The sequence below is a fragment of the Mustela erminea genome, chromosome 17 (genome assembly GCF_009829155.1).
Source record: "Mustela erminea isolate mMusErm1 chromosome 17, mMusErm1.Pri, whole genome shotgun sequence".
Taxonomy (NCBI): Eukaryota; Metazoa; Chordata; class Mammalia; order Carnivora; family Mustelidae; genus Mustela; species Mustela erminea.
In genome coordinates, this window is record NC_045630.1 from 49,057,175 (window position 1) to 49,073,729 (window position 16,555).

The window sequence follows — 16,555 nt, forward strand, 5'->3', positions numbered from 1 at the left end:
GTAAACATACACTTTTACATCCACAAGAAAAGTCATTAATTTTTGGTAATGTGTGGTTATAATTGAACTTTCCTCACAATAATCTAGGTTACTGTGTATAATCTAGAATAACTATTTATACCCTGAAATTTTTTTCTTTAAGATTTTAAGATTTTTTATTTTTCTTTAAGATTTTATTTATTTATTTCAAAGAGCATGAGTGGGAGGGAGGGACAAGCAGACTCCAAACAGAGCAGAAAGCCTCTTGTGGGGTTCAATCTCAGGACCCCGGGATCATGACCTGAGCCAAAGGCAGATGCTGAACTAACAGAGCCATCCAGGCACCCCTGAAATCAGTGTTTTAATTAGGGTTTTATATTAATCAATCAAATGCAGTGTTAGTTGCAATGACAGAGAAAAAAATATTCCTAAATACTTATAAAAGGAAGGTAATTAGGAGTAAATATATCCAGGAAAGAAAAGAAAGAAACTGTAGTAATACTTAGAACTGACCAGAACAAATGACTCAAAAGTCATTAGGATTTTTTTTTTCCCTCACTCTTCAAATTGTCTTCCTCACTTAGTGTGGAAGAGGATGGCTACTGGAATTTTGGGGATCATACTCTAATGTCTACACTATCAAAGAAAAAAATGGCTTCTTTATTCTGAGTCAGTTAAAAATACACTGAAGCCATGAACTGATAGAAAAGATATAAGAAAAAACTTATAATTACGCTATGGGCTCATAATTTTTTATTAGGAAATTACGGCAGAAAGAGAAGATTCCTTCAAACTCACTTCTTCCTAATAATATCCATGTAAGCTAAATTAGGGTTACTGTAAGATCAAGTTGTTCAGAAATCTTCCCTTTTAATTAGAATATGACTTATTTGAGGAAAGAGCTCATTCCTAGGCATCGCTGTAACTTAAAGAGGACAGTATCTCGTCTTTAGAGAAGAAAGCACTTTCCACCTGAGGGGAACAGAATAAAGTTATCACAGCAGGCCTGGAGGTCTATGTTCTACAAAGAGTGTCTCTGGAAACTCATATGGAACCAAGAGAGATAAATGCTGGCCCTCAACAATGACTAATAAGAAAACAGGAAAAAAATTCAGACCATACCTGGTGAGACTTAGGAAAAATAATTTTGTTAACAGAGATGACCTCCATAAAGGTAACCAGATGGTCCAATGCATGTTGAAAAAGACACATGGCAAACCCAGGCATGGTACCAAAAATTTTAAGTAATTGTGTCATTGTAGGTTGGGGAAGTCACAGAATTTCTAACTCATCGTTTGCATTACAGAACATTCCTATTAACAAATTGAAAGGTGTCAGAGTGATGACCACCCAATAAACCTTTCTGTATCTATTGCATATAAGTCTTCTGTAGTCACCTCCACAATGATTCTGGGTGTGGTCATATGACTTCATTAGCCTAATAAGACAAAAAGGTAACACAGGTAGACACACACACACTCACTCACACACACACACACACACACACACACCCTCTCTTGCACTGGGGCTTCCTGTAATATTTCTAGTATAGGAAGAAGCCTGGGCTAATAGGTGTGGACATGCAGCCCAGAAGACAACTCACATTAACCAACTAATGTGCTGTGAGTCCATCCAGCCTCAACTGAATGGCCAGCCACATGAGTCCCTCCAGTAGAAAACAACAGGAGAAACATCCATTGACTCTAGCCCAAACTGCTGATCTGCAGAATTGTGAGAAAAAATATTGTTGGGGTTTTAAGCCTCTGTTTTTTGAGGTGCACGAGCATGTGTGTGTGTGTGTGTGTGTGTGTGTGTGTATACAATTATAGATCTATATCTGAAATTAGAAATAGTGCCTTGAAATGGAGCGCTGCCCCAACAAAAACCTAAAATGCTGCTTTGTCTCTTTGAGTATCAGCAGGTGATCAGCAGGGAGGGAGGAAAAGCACGGAGAAGCCTCATGTTAAGCCTAGAGGAACTGCAAACAAATTGCTACTTGATCTATAAACCTGGGGATGAAACTGCGGGCAGGGTAGGGTATCAATGACACAGTGTGAGGGGACAAAACACCTGACCAACATGAAAACACCTGGAAAGACAGTAACTGTGCCTAATGACGGCTAAGGATGGGTTCTAGCAGAATTTGCAAAGCATCTTCTGGCTTGTTTTAGCTGGGTATGATAAGGTATGGGAACAAAGAGAAGAGAGAAAAATGAATCATTCATGTGGCAAGGTCAATTTGGAGGAAAAAATGGAGGCGTCATGAGTAGCTGGTTTGGAAAATAAAGCTTTCACATCTCAAGTCTCTGGATCTGGCAAAGATTCTGAAGCAGTAAGTGGCCTCAAGGTAAAAGATCAAAGCAAGGTTGTAGTAGGTCTTTATTCTAAAGATCTCAGAAAGATTTAAGCTATGCCTAATAGATCTTATCAGCTTGACAAAATATGGAATTCAAAAAATCATATGAATATTGTTACATAATAGCCTGACACCCCTAAGGAAGATATAAGTCTGTCATGAAATTAATGTGACTTCTGGGACAGGGAATAAGCCTTCCAAAATGTCATAGGAAACTCACAAAGTTATTTAAATAAGTGTACTATTAAAAACTCTGCCAGCTTGGACTGAGAAGCAGGGACTGGGAAAATTTGAAATTAAACGAGGTCTCTTGGCCCCATTTTTTAAACAGAAACTACAGGAGGGCTGCTTTGCTGCGAACATAGACAATTTCTTTTGAAAAGGGAAGGGCAATCTCAGGGGTAGAGCCAAGAACTGCAGAGCAAGCTGGGCTATGAAACTCCTGAGTGGAAAACTGGGGCCTAATCAGAGACCATTCCCTGCTTCTGGAACAGGAACACCAGAAACATGGGCCTGTATTTGACAATTTCTCTGAAAAAGCTCTCCCTCTCTATTGTTTTAAATGGGAGCACACGTTAGTTTTCTACTGCTGCATTATAAATTACCATAAACAACTGCCTTAACAGAATATAAATTTATTATCTCATAATAAAGGTGTATGGATTAAGTCGGGGTACTAGCAACTTAGTTCTATGCTCAGAGTCTCGCCAGGCTCAGTGCAAGGCCAGACCCCATGATTTCTTCTGAGGCTCAAATAACTCTTTCAAGATCACTGTTGGGAGAATTCAGTTTCTGTGGTTGTAGGTTGAAGCAGCTACTGGAAAATACTTCTCATTCTCTGCCACATGGTTGTCTTGACAAACTGGTAGTTTCCTTCCTTCTAACTCAAAAGGAGCAAGCATGTTTCTGATGCGTCCCCTTCTTTAAAAAAAAAAAAAAAAAAATCACCTCTTTAGGTCAGCTCCATTCAGGGTAATTACCCTTTGGATTAACTGAAAGCGAGGTGATTAGTAATCTAATCATAGGAGAGACAGACCATCACATTCACAGGTCCCATCCCTTCTCAAAGACAGGGAACTATTCAGGGCACGTTTACCAGAAGGAGGGACTCTTGCGGGCATCTTAGAATTCTGCGGACCACAGAGAGTAACCATTTCGAGACTGTAAGCAGGCTGGATAACTTTGTCTTTTTGCTTTAGAGCATGCTGAATGAAGAGGAGGTCCATCAGAAGAGCTCCGTCTACAACCAGACTTCATATGGTCACAAAATTAGGGATTATAAGCCTGATCCCACGATTAGATAAGACTTTCAAGATCTTAGAAGTGAACCATTGGATGTGAAGGGTTATGAATCACTGGGTCCCGTGACACACTGAGATGGACTCTTACCCCAGCCATCACTCTCCTCTGGATCCTCTGTAGGAGGTTCCCTTTCCATTTACATGGAAAAGTCTTGATTTCACCAACACACCAGCAAGTGTCACACAAACACTTAGAAAGTGTTTGCGCTTCCATCTAAAAAAACCAAAGAACTGTAAACTCACACTGAACTCCTGATAGTAAGTTCATGTTCCATAGCAATGTGGATTAGTGAATCTGAATCATCATTTCTATTTGAGCATTAAGCAAATTATATATATATATATATATATATATATATATATATATCTTTATATATATGAAATGGGAGACATATTTTTATTAGACAAGGAAGTTAAAAATAAAAATATATAAATATATATGTATTTTATAATATATGTATATATGTATAAAGACAAGGAAATTAAAAATAAAAAGTAAATCTATATGTATTTTCTTCTTTATTTCCTTGTCCTATATAATATATATTGTATATATTTCCAATTCCTTGTCATACACACACACACACACACACACACACATATGGAGATGCTAGAAGAACCCTCTGCTAATTAGATTGGAATTGGAAGATTTTAATATGTATCTATGGTTTTTAATACCTATATACAGGTAGGTAAGTGTGTGGGTGGATAGATAGATAACACAGATATAAACACATGTCTACAAGAAGCAATGAGTCCGGCAGCAACAAAAATACCAATACCCAGATGTTTTCTAATATTATAGGAAACAAGGCTTCTTGGGAAAATTGATGATTCCAGGGGTGGAGCAGTGAAAGTGTAAAATTATCCTGAAATATCTTCCTATGAAAAACATAAAAAAAAGGCAAAGATTAATGCAAACAGAACTAAAGGTTACAGAAGACTGCTTGAATTTCTCATTGTAAAAATAGCAAATAGCTATTCTATCCATACCCTACACTAAAAACTTTAACTCCCATAATAGAAATATATATTATTATATATAATAATATATTATTATTATAGGCTATATATTAAGAATATATATTAAGAAATATATTTTATTGCCTCATATAAAATATTAATTAGGAAAAGAAAAAGTCTCAACCATATGACTGGTCCTCAACATTTCAGAATGCAAACACTGATAATGTGGACTATTACCAATGTTTGTTTTCAGTACATTTTCAGTAGAGTACATTTTTAGTACAGAATGTATTTTTGGTCATAAGAACAATACCTTGAAGAAAGTTTGTTATGTCTTTCAAATAAAATGTGAATGTGAATATATTATCTGTTTTTCTCAGAGACTGTTCCAATATTTGATCTCAATGATAATATTAAAGCTTACATTGTATTTTTCAAAGCTTCTCATGTGCAGTAATTTAATCCCAACACTAACCCTATTGATGAATATTATTTATTTCCTCAACTGTATAGATGAGGAAAGGGGGACGTGGTAACTTTTTCAAAACCATGCAGCTAGTTAAGCATACAGCGGAGATATGAGCCAAGGCAATCTCACCCCTGATATTAGGTTCTTACCCATTAGACTGTTCAGTCTTTGTGATAATAATGCAGTCACATCTTCCTTAAATACCCATTCCCCGTTACCTTTTCCCTGGGTAAGGAACTACTTGTACCTTTTAAAAATGAAGTGTGCCAGAATCCTCATTTATTTATCATGACCCAATTTGCTTCTCTAGCTATTATGCAGTTGGAGAATCCATTAAAGCTACTCTCTCATCTGAATAAATAAGTAAATAAATAAATCAGCACCTCCTAATAAGCAAAGGTTACTTCTGTTTTTCAAACACTACATAAATTATTGTTAACTGAACTTTTTAATGTCCCAAATCTGACTCAGTCAAAGGATGTTTTCATTAAATGAAATCATCATCTCGGTAACAATATTTATAAACCCAATACTTTAAAACAAGCTAAGTCATATTATTTAATTATATGTTCTTCCATCAAATGTTGAAAACTTCTAAAGACACCGTAATGCAGAATACAGTTTAAATTTCTCTCAAATAAACAAAACCGCTTTAAAATGATCAACATATTTCTGCCGCTACCTTTTATATAAACTAAATATTCTGAATATATATTGCTTGATGTTGATCTTTGCATCCCTGAAACTGAAACAGTGTATATACTTCTATATATACAATGCATATATGCACATGTATATACAATATATACACAGAGACAGTATATAAATGTCAGTGTAAGTTAAAATAACCACAAACCAGTGAACATAAACTAGCAATGTATATTTAATTTGGAAGCCTTTTAGAAAGGCACTTACAGTGATTGAAAACACAAGGATTCACAAGATTCTTACATGCTCTCTAATACACTCCTCTACCAAATAATTATCTTCTGAAAATGTTATCACAAGGTTCAAGCTCATGTATTATTTAAAAAGCAATCTTGTAAGTAATTCAACTGTTCAGAGCTAAAAAGTTATTAGATAACAATACCACAGGCACAGAGTTCTTTTCTCCCCCAAGGAAAACCAAAGATAACCAGAATGGTCTTTAGAAAGCCATGCTTCCTCTAGTTAATAATAAAAACTATATTTATGAAAAATGAATAAATGACACTTCTCACTATCCCAAACTGTTATAATAATATTTAAAGTCATTTTTAGTAGATCAAACAAAATGTTTTGCATCATTAAATACATTTTTGTTATTGCATTATAGAAGAATTATCTAAAAATGCCAAAAAAAAAACCATTATACCATCTAATTTCCATAGTACTCATCCATATCTCATTAATAAAACATAGTCCTTCTCTAAGTTTACTTCTGCAAAGGATAGTTTTCCATTTTCATTGTTAGAAATTTTGGAAACTACAGGAACATAATAACAAACAAAATTAAAATTAAAAATGAGACTATGGATTAAAAGTGAAGAGCACCCATTGTTTTTAAATTGTAGTTAATACACAATGTTACATTAGTTTTAGGCATAAAACATGGTGATTTGACAAGTCTATACAGTATGTCGTGTTCACCACAACTGTAGCCACCGTCTGTCACCACACACTATTACAGTATCATTGACTATATGTGAAGAACAGTACTCATTTTAATAATTATGCTTATGTATGCATGCATGTCTTCAGACCAAGATCTATAGAGTTTACTCTCTTGTTTTTGATATTTAAGAACATATCACATAGTGAGAATGAGTCTCTTTTGAGAGATGGACTCTTCCACCAAGCTCAACTAGAAAATCTACATAAAATACAAAAGAAAATATAACAGAAACACTGAAGATACTGGCAAACTGTTTAGGCAATAGAACTTTAGCAGGAAAAAACAAAAACAGACATGAGAAATCTCTTTTAAAAAGGCCATCATACTACACCAATATTGTCCTGCAGGACATCTGCTGATTCCAGGCAAGTCTGAGGTTCTAGCTGTGGGCTGAGCACAGTGCAGACAGCTTTACAGAGCTGAACAGAAAAAAAAATTAGAGACCTAAATGCTGAAGATTCTAGTGAAAGAAAAATGGAGAACTGAGCTCAAAATTGTAGCAGCTGTTCTACCAAAATTGTTGAATTTTCAAACAGTAAATGGTAAGAGATTGAAAAGCAAAGCAGAGATTTTCCACTAAGTTTACATGTCCAAAACAGAAATCTTGATGTCTCATACCCAAAATGATCCATCCCCCAAATCTTTATTTCATTATATGTCAATTCTACTCATGCAGTTGCTCAAGCCAAAACCCCTAGAAGCATCTTGACTGCTCTTTCTCATACTTCAGATAAAAACAGAAGAATATCCTGTCATCTACTTTCAGAATATATCCCACGTCTGATCATTTATCAACAATCCACTGTCATCTTAATCGAAGCTACCACTGTCACTTATCCGACTTTGCAATAGCCTCCATATTGGTATTCTTATTTATAATCTATATCACATTCCCCTTATAATTTATTCTTCACTCATCAATCTGAGTAGTCATTTCAAAACACAGATCTGATGGTGTTTCTTTATTAATTACAATTCTCCAAGCCTCACACTTCACCTAAAATCAGAAATCTTTACAATGTTCCAAAATGCCCTGTATGATCTGGCCATGGGCATCGTCTTCAGGCATCTTTTTCTACTGTTCTCCCCCAGATGACCATATTCCAGCCACATGGGCACCTTGCATTTGAACTAAGACCATGTTACTTCTTAACAACAATTCCTTCTAGAGATTTGTGTATTTGTATTTGCTTCATTAAGAAAAGTTTCTGTATGTAAGCATACATACATACGTAGGGATTCTATAAGAAATTCACTCTCTTGGTGAGAACAGTCACCTAAATTAGGGATATGGGGTTAGTTTATGCACATTCAGGAAGGAAGAAAACAATCACTATTATACCCTATGTTTCAGAGAAGTAATCCTATTAAGAATTCAACAGACCTCATGACATTAAAAGGAAATGTTTGTACAATTACTGACTTTATGGTTCTTAGCTGTATCCTGAGGGAAGTCAATAAAGGAATAAAGGAAATATACTTTTAACTATATTGGCTTTATATGAACATTTGTTTATTTAATTGTTAATATTGTTTAAACATACATTTCTTTTATCTTAAAGCATGGTTATCAATATCTTATTGTTGGTGAAATAATGGATTCATTCCATTTAATTTTCTTAAATAGGCTAACAAATGTACAATAAATTAAGTTATTGCCACTTTAGAGTTTCTTGCCTTCTCTCACATATATTTTCTTCCGTGGTATGTACCCACTGCCTTCTACTGATAGTTTTAATAGTATGCCTGCCTCCACTTACCTCCAACAGCTGTTCCTAAGTACAGAACTAATTACCAGCTGCCCAATCTCTCTTTCCCTGATCAATGAGGTGTCATCTGGATATAAGAGTTTTGCATCTACAAAAGCATAGGGGGTGCATGGATGGCTCAGTGGGTTAAAGCCTCTGCCTTCAGCTCAGGTAATGATCTCAGGTTTCTGCGATGGAGCCCCACATCAGGTTCTCTGCTCAGCAGGGAGCTTGTTTCCCCCTCTCTCTGCCTGCCTACTTGTAATCTCTCTCTCTGTGTCAAATAAATATATAAAATCTAAAAAAAACAAACAAAAAAATAACAAAAAAATAACAGAGGGATTGGAGGTAGTGGTTTGTAATCCCTTACTTGCCCAATATATTGCTTCAGCCACAGTTTCTGCATAATACCTCTATCCCTTTCTTTATTCTCGTGTACCCTGTGAGCTAAATGTTTGATCCCTCAAAAGGCACTGCAAGACAAGAAAGCTACAAGAGAAGAAAAGAGTGAAGCCATACATGCAGGTTATAGAGGAAAAAGAGAAGAGTGGAGCCAGAAAGAAAAGAGAGGGTCTGCTTTGTTCTTCTTAGCCCAGTATTTGGCAATTGGCCTGTGCTCTAGTTTTACCTTGCTCTTTTTCTTCACTTTAGAACAAATTACTAGCATGTGTTGCTTAGGGTTGGACAGACTGACGGGCTCTCCTCAGTAACATCCAAGTTTCTCCTTCTTCCTCCAGTTACTGGCTAGATCAGAACAACCTTCCCTCCCACCTCCCTAAATTTGATACCTACAAATTCTGGAGATGAACCAAGTTTATTTGCTAAAACCAACTCTATTTGAGCTTAGACTCTGATTAGAGAGCCAACTCTCGCGGGGGTGTGAACTCAAACTCTGCCTCCTCCAGCTCCTGCTGTATGGATGCAACTCCCGCTCCCACCCCTTATCCCCACTTCAGGTTGCATTTCTCTACTTCCAGGCTAACAGGAGAGGAGCACACTCTATCACAAAGCCACCTTGACAACAATGGAGCTGAATACTGAGTCTGAATTCTCAAACCCAGCAAGTCCACTATGAAAATGTAAGGGTACTGATCTAAAAGGACTAGGTCCCTAAAACATGGGATTGAGAAACTGGGGTACACATACACTTGAAAACCTTGTAATGCCAGGCTTCCTTTACTCACAGAGCACTTTGTTGTACAATCATCCTTGAAAAGATAGTTCAAACAATACAACTTAATATAAGCCATTCAAAAATGAAAGAGACTCATGGAGAACTATCTCCGCACAATACCTAATCCTCATTTCTTTTCTTTTTTCTTTCTTTCTTTCTTTCTTTCTTTCTTTCTTTCTTTCTTTCTTTCTTTCTTTCTTTCTTTTTTTAGATCTATTTATTTATTTGACAGAGAGAGATCCCAAGTAGGCGGAGAGGCAGGCAGAGTGGGGTGGGGGTGGGGGAAGCAGGCTCCCTGCCAAGGAGAGAGCCCTATGTGGGGCTCAGTCTCAGGACCCTGAGATCATGACTTGAGCTGAAGGCAGAGGCTTAACCCACTGAGACACCCAAGTGCCCCCTAATCCTCATTTCTATACCAAATCACTACTGTCAGAATTTTCCTATATACGTATGCCCTCTGCCACTCTGATTCTGATTTGACTGACAGGGCTGGAACCAAATCAGTTTGAAATGTCTTATGTGGTATTTAACTAAGGTACTATCAACAGGACCCTCAAAGCAAAATGATAACAACTTGCACTGTTGACTTCAACTATATACCCCACACTCTCGGCTGAATAAACCCTATAAACCATTAACATTTAGCTTAGAAAGCCACGTAACACCCTTCTACTTGGTCCAAAACATCAATTCAGAAAGAGCAGGATGTATGAAAGATTCCCCAACTCCACCTTGGACTATAAGTAAGGCACTTCAACCAGTTGAGCCTGACCTACCTAGATGCCTTCCATGACCTTATTTTTATTTAATTTTTTTATTAACATATAAGGTATTATTTGTTTCAGGGGTACAGGTCTGTGATTCATCAGTCCTACACAGTTTGCAGTGCTCACCACAGCACACGCCCTCCCCAACGTCCATCATCCAGCCACCCCATCTCTCCCACTGCCCTCCACTCCAGCAACCCTCAAACACTTAAAAGACTCATGAATAACCCGAAGGTGCAAGTCACTATTTTTTCAGAGGGATGGAAATTATGCCTGGTTCCCCATACAAGAAGTAAATACCAATGACACACAAAGTACTTCTGGAAAGAAAGGGTTACTTACCATTATTAGGGACCCCAAGTGGAACTGCATCCAGTCCCAGCCATTTCATGGAGTGGAAATGTCACCGTGCTATTGGTGTGAACAAAAAGGCCATACTGGAATAACTTCCTTCAGGCAGTTTCTCCAAAAACAGGTAAGAATCAACAATTCCAAATGATCTAGGAACCATATGGTCTACCAGTTGTCTGGGTGCACTTTGACCACACTATCAACCTGTGCCCCACAGATCAGACTTGAGGAACTTCAAAGAAAATTTCTGGATGTTGTTTTGGTTATTGTAATGTCCCCATTTCCATAGGAGAGTAAAATAGTTTTATGTCCAAAATAATTTAAAAAGGTTAATCTTTAGAAACTTGTAGTTTTTAAATATTAACTGAAGTGCCAAACATATTTTATGTCTCTTTCACATGTTGTAAAAATTGCAGATTACCAAAAATTCACATATGAATTAGTCTGTTTATAAAGTAATATTTTAAAATTAACATAAATACTTATTTTTCTACATATATTATATAGTAATTAAAATGACAACTTGGGCACTATTAGAGCTCTGATTTAATTGAGGGATGTTTGGCTGATTACAAACAGTGTATTCAGTTTATAAAAATGAAATTCTAATTAGTGTTGGCTTCCTGTCAAAATCAGTAATTAAGAAAGTTGTCAAAGTCAATCCTATTATTCATCTTGATAATGAAATTATTTAAACATCAAACATGAATGTTCTATTAGCTTGAGGAGTATAATTGTTGTTAACATTGCTCATAGGGCTTAATAAACGTATCACATCAGCTACATTATCTACCTAAATACCTGTACACAGATGCTTGTGATTAAGAATTTGTGAAGCTTTGTAAGATTAAGTATGTGACTGAGATTGTTTTACAAATAATGTTTAACTTCCTTGAGTTGGTACATGTAATACGGGAGAACATGGCTCTTTATTTTTCTGAAAGTGAACCAGAATACTTTTTTATGACCTGCAAAGTTGAACTGCACTTATTTAAAGTGTTCAGATTTATGACTTATGGCATGTTTGCCCATGAAACCATTACCCATTACTAAACATATCCATCAATCCTGAAAGTTTTCTCATACCTGTTTAATTCCTCCTTCCAGCCCTTCCCCATCCAAACCCTTTTCCAGGCAACCACTAATCTGTTTTTATTTCTTGTTATATATTTGACTGAATTTTATAGGAATACAATCACAGAGTAAGATTTTTGTCATGATTCTTTCATAATAATTATTTTGAGATTCAACCATGTTGTGTTATGTATTAGTGATTTATTCTTTTTCACTGCTAAGTAGTATTCCATTGTATAGTTATACCATACTTTGTTAATCCATTCATCCTTTTGGAAATTTGGGTTGTTTTCAGGTTTTAGCAGTTACAAAGATGCTGTGAATACTCATGCACAAGTTTTTGTATTGGGACATATGCTATTATTCAACTTGGATAAATCCTAGAAATACACAGATAACAGTAGGCTTATATTTTACATTATTTTGTTTCAAACTTCTAAACTTTTTCCTAAATGGAAAAACTTGTACCATTTTATATTTCTACCCATAGGATATAAGTTTCAGTTCCCACATATCATTACATATGCTTGGTTTGAACAGGTTTTTTGTCTATTTTTACTACTTTAATGTGTATGTAATAGTATCATATTGTACTTTTAAATTTACATTCCCCTAATGACTAATGATTTTGAACACCTTTCATGGACTTGTTTGCCATCTGTGCCTTTTCTTTGGAGAGTTATCTGCTGAAATGTTGCTTACTTTTTTATTGATATGTCTTTCTCATTATCAAGTTTTGAGAATTCTCTATATATTTTGGATAGAAGTCTTTCATCAGGTATGTGATTTTCAAATATTCTCTTCCAGTCTTTCTTTTCATTCTCTTAATAATATCTTTTGAGGGACATTTTTGAGGGACATTCTTATTTTTTAATAAGCTCAATTAATATATATTTTAAATAAATCATACTTTGGCATACACAAAGGACACAAAGATTTATCTCTTTTTTTATTTTTAGAAATTTAAAAATGTGTAGCTTATTTTCATGTTGATGATATTTTTTGAATTTTTATTTAAGATGTATATATTCAAGATTTTTTCTTTTTTTTCTGCATTTTGATGTACAAATGTCGCAAAACCTGTGTTTTAAAATGTATTCTCCCTATCTATCCTTTCTCTATGTTCAGTCTCTCTTTTTGTGTATATACCTATATCCACACACATCTCTAAACTGTCTATTCTCTTTAATTCATGTTAATCCTTTTTATACCCATCTTTGTTAGTTTCACACTGACATGAAATATAGAGTTTTATAATAAATCTTAAAATTAGATACTGTGAACCTTCAAAATTTTTGTTCTCAAAGTAATTTTTTCTGTATTAGAACCTGTAAATTCCTAAATAAAATTTAAAATCAGCTTATCATACTTTTTTTCTATTTTATGTGGTTATCTTTTAAATTTTATTTATATATACTCTCTCTATATATTCTATATAATATTCTATATATTAACCTAAAGTTATTGTTCTTATATCTAAAAACCATATTCTTCTCAACTATAAGTTCTTGCAGATTTTTTGTTAGATTCTATTGAATTTTCTACTTGGACAAAAATGTATTCTGTGAAGACTATTTTACTTTTTCCTTTCTTATTTTATTTTTCCTTTTTAGCCAGAATGCTTTCATTTTTATTTTTTCTTATTGCATTTGCTAGCCCTTCCAATTCAATATTGAATAGAAGCAATAAAAGCAGACATTCTTCCCTTTTTCTGAGTATTTAGTCTTAATCATTTCACATGATATTAGCATGAAGTTTTTCACAGAGGCCCTTTGTCAAATTGAGGGAGTTCCCTGGTATTTCCATTTGTTGACAGTTTTCATTAGGAATGGCTTTTAGATTTATCTATTCCAAAGACTGATTTATTTATTGAGAGAGAACCTGCAACCAAGGTAAGGGGCAGAGGGAGAAGGACAGAGGGAGAACCCCAGCAGGGCTAAGCCTGACTCTGGGTTCAATCCCACATTCCTGAGATCATGACCTCAGCCAAAATGAAGAATCAGACACCCAACTGACTGAGCCCCCAGCTGCCCCTAAATTTGCCAGTTTTCTATGTTGTTGAATTTACTATCATGAAACTGTTTATTATATTCTCCTTATTACATTCCCCTTATTAATATCTTAATCTCTATAAAATCTATAGTGCTGTAACCATCTCATTTCTGGTATTTGTCATGTGGGTGTTCTTTCTTTTGCTCCTTATCAGTCTTGCTAGAGATATGTCAATGTTCTTGATCTTCCAAAAGAACCAACTTTTCTCTTCCACTTCAATTTTAAATCCTGCTCCATACAAGGCTCTGCTACTTCCTACTGCTGTGGCCCCCAGTGTACACCAGCACCGCAGGGGACAGCCCCACCCCTGTGGAGTACATGAAGGAGTACAGCGAACAGGTTATTCGCAGAGGGGTCCAAGATCAGTGAGAGCAGGAATCAGCAGGACGACAGTAAAATGTTTATTAGAGGCTTGAGATGGGATACAAGCAAGAAAGTTCCAACTGAATATTTGTCTCGATTTGGGAAGTTGTAGACTATACAATTAAAACAGATCCAGTGACTGGAAGATCTAGAGGATTTGGCTTTGAGCTTTTCAAGGACGCTGCTAGTGTTGATAAAGTTGTGGAACTGCAAGAACACAGACCGGATGGCAAACTAAAAAGCCCCCAAAGGGCCAAAGCTTTAAAAGGGAAAGAACCCTCAAAAAGGTTTCTGCAGGTGGATTTAGCCCAGATAGTTCTGACGAACAAATTAAAGGATATTTTGGAGACTTCGAAGAGATTAAAAAATATTGAACTCCATGGATACAAAAACAAATGAAAGAAGAGGATTTTGTTTTATCACATATATAGACGAAGAACCAATAAGGAAATTGTTAGAAAGCAGATATCATTGGGGCTCCTGGGAGGCTCAGTTGGCTAAGCATCTGCCTTCAGCTAAGGTCCTGATCCCAGGGGCCTGGGATCCCCAGGGGCCCCACATTGGGCTCCCTGCTCAGCAGGGAGTCTGCTTCTCCCTCTTCCTCTGTTTTCCCCCTCCGCTGCTCATGCTTATTCCAGCTCACTCTCTCTCAAATATATATATAAAATCTTAAAAAAAAAAAAGAAAGAAAGAAAGAAGAAAAGAGAAGAGAAAAGAAGAGAAAAGAAAACAAAAGAAAAATGAAATGAAACGAAAAGAGAAAACAAAATGGATAAAATCAAATCGGTTCCGGTGAGTGTGAAATCAAAATTGTACAACCCAAAGAGGTATATAGGCAGCAATAGCAACAAGAACAAGGAGGAAAATATACTGCAACTAGTAGACGAGATGGTACTATGAGTTATGTAGAAGGTCAGGGCCAAAACTGGAACCAAGGACTTAACTCTGATCAAGCATATGGAAATCATAATAGAGCCTATGGTGATAGGCAGTCTGGCTATGGAGGCTGTGATTATACTGGGCATAATTATGGGAACTATGGATATGGACAGGGACATACAGATTACAGTGGCCAACAGAGCACTTACGGAAGGTATCTGGAGGGGGTGGCAATCACCAAAACAGTTAGCAGCCATACTAGAGAAGGATGCTGGAGAAGACAGGAGGAGACTGCTAAAGTTAACCCCCAGGAACAGATTGAAGACGGGTGTTCTGTTGATCTAAGATGATTATTTTGCAAAAGGTTTTCTAATGTACAAGACACAACTGTATATGGCTGCCACTTAATTTTCTTTGTTTTTACTTTGGCTTTTGCTATCTGTGCTATGACTCTATGTGGATTTGTGTTAATACAAATCTTATCTATATGATTTCATGCTAATCCTCAAATAAATGTTTCCTTCCCAAATAAATAAATTAATAATTGAATATAAAAGAAAAAAACTTTTGGTTACTGTGATTTTCCCTATTACTTTTCTATTTTCTGTTTAATGATTTCCCCTCTCATTTTTATTATTGTCTTTCTCCTCCCTTCTTTGGGTTTCACCTGTTCTTCATTTTCTAGTTTTTGTTTAAAGATTTCTAGTTTCTGTTTAAAGATTTTATTTATTTAGTTGAGAGAGAAAGAGGGAGTAGGGGCAGTGAGAGAGAGAGGAAGCAGACTCCCTGCTGAGTAGGGAGCCCAATTTGGGGCTCTATTTGGGCTCAATCCCAGGAACCTGATATCATGATCTAAGCTGAAGGTTGACTCTTAAGGGACAGAGCCACTCTGGGTGCCCCTGTTTGTTTTAAATGAAAACTATGGTTCTTCATTTAAAACCTTTTTTCATTTCTTATATAGGTGTTTAGTGTTATAAATAATTTTCTAAGTATTGTTTTAGTGGAATCCCACAAATTTAGATAAATAATGTTTTAATTTTTATACAGTTAAAAACCAAATTTAATTTTATTGCTTCATCAATGTCTGGATTATTTTAAGTTGTTTTATTTCAAATTCAAATATTTGGGATTTTTTTAAGATCAATTTTAAATTGCATTTTATTATATTCAGAGAATATACTTTGTACAACGTAACTCTTTAAAAATTGTATTAAACATGTTCTATTGTCCAGAATATGGAAGGAAAGTCTTATTAAATGTTTGGCATGGTCTTAAGAAGAAATTGTCTTCTCTTGTTCGTGGAATGTGGAACAAATTTCAATTCATTAAAATGCAGTTAAGTCTTCTATATCCCTTAGTGATTTTTAGTCTGTTTGTCTATTAGTCTATTAGTCTATCAAATACTGAGAGTGGTATAAAAAT

At 35.5% G+C, this 16,555-nt stretch overlaps 1 pseudogene; it reads left to right on the forward strand.

The window, feature by feature from the left end:
- Positions 1 to 14,206: 14,206 nt before the first annotated feature.
- On the forward strand, positions 14,207 to 15,395 carry LOC116576113 (annotated as a pseudogene).
- Positions 15,396 to 16,555: the final 1,160 nt, after the last annotated feature.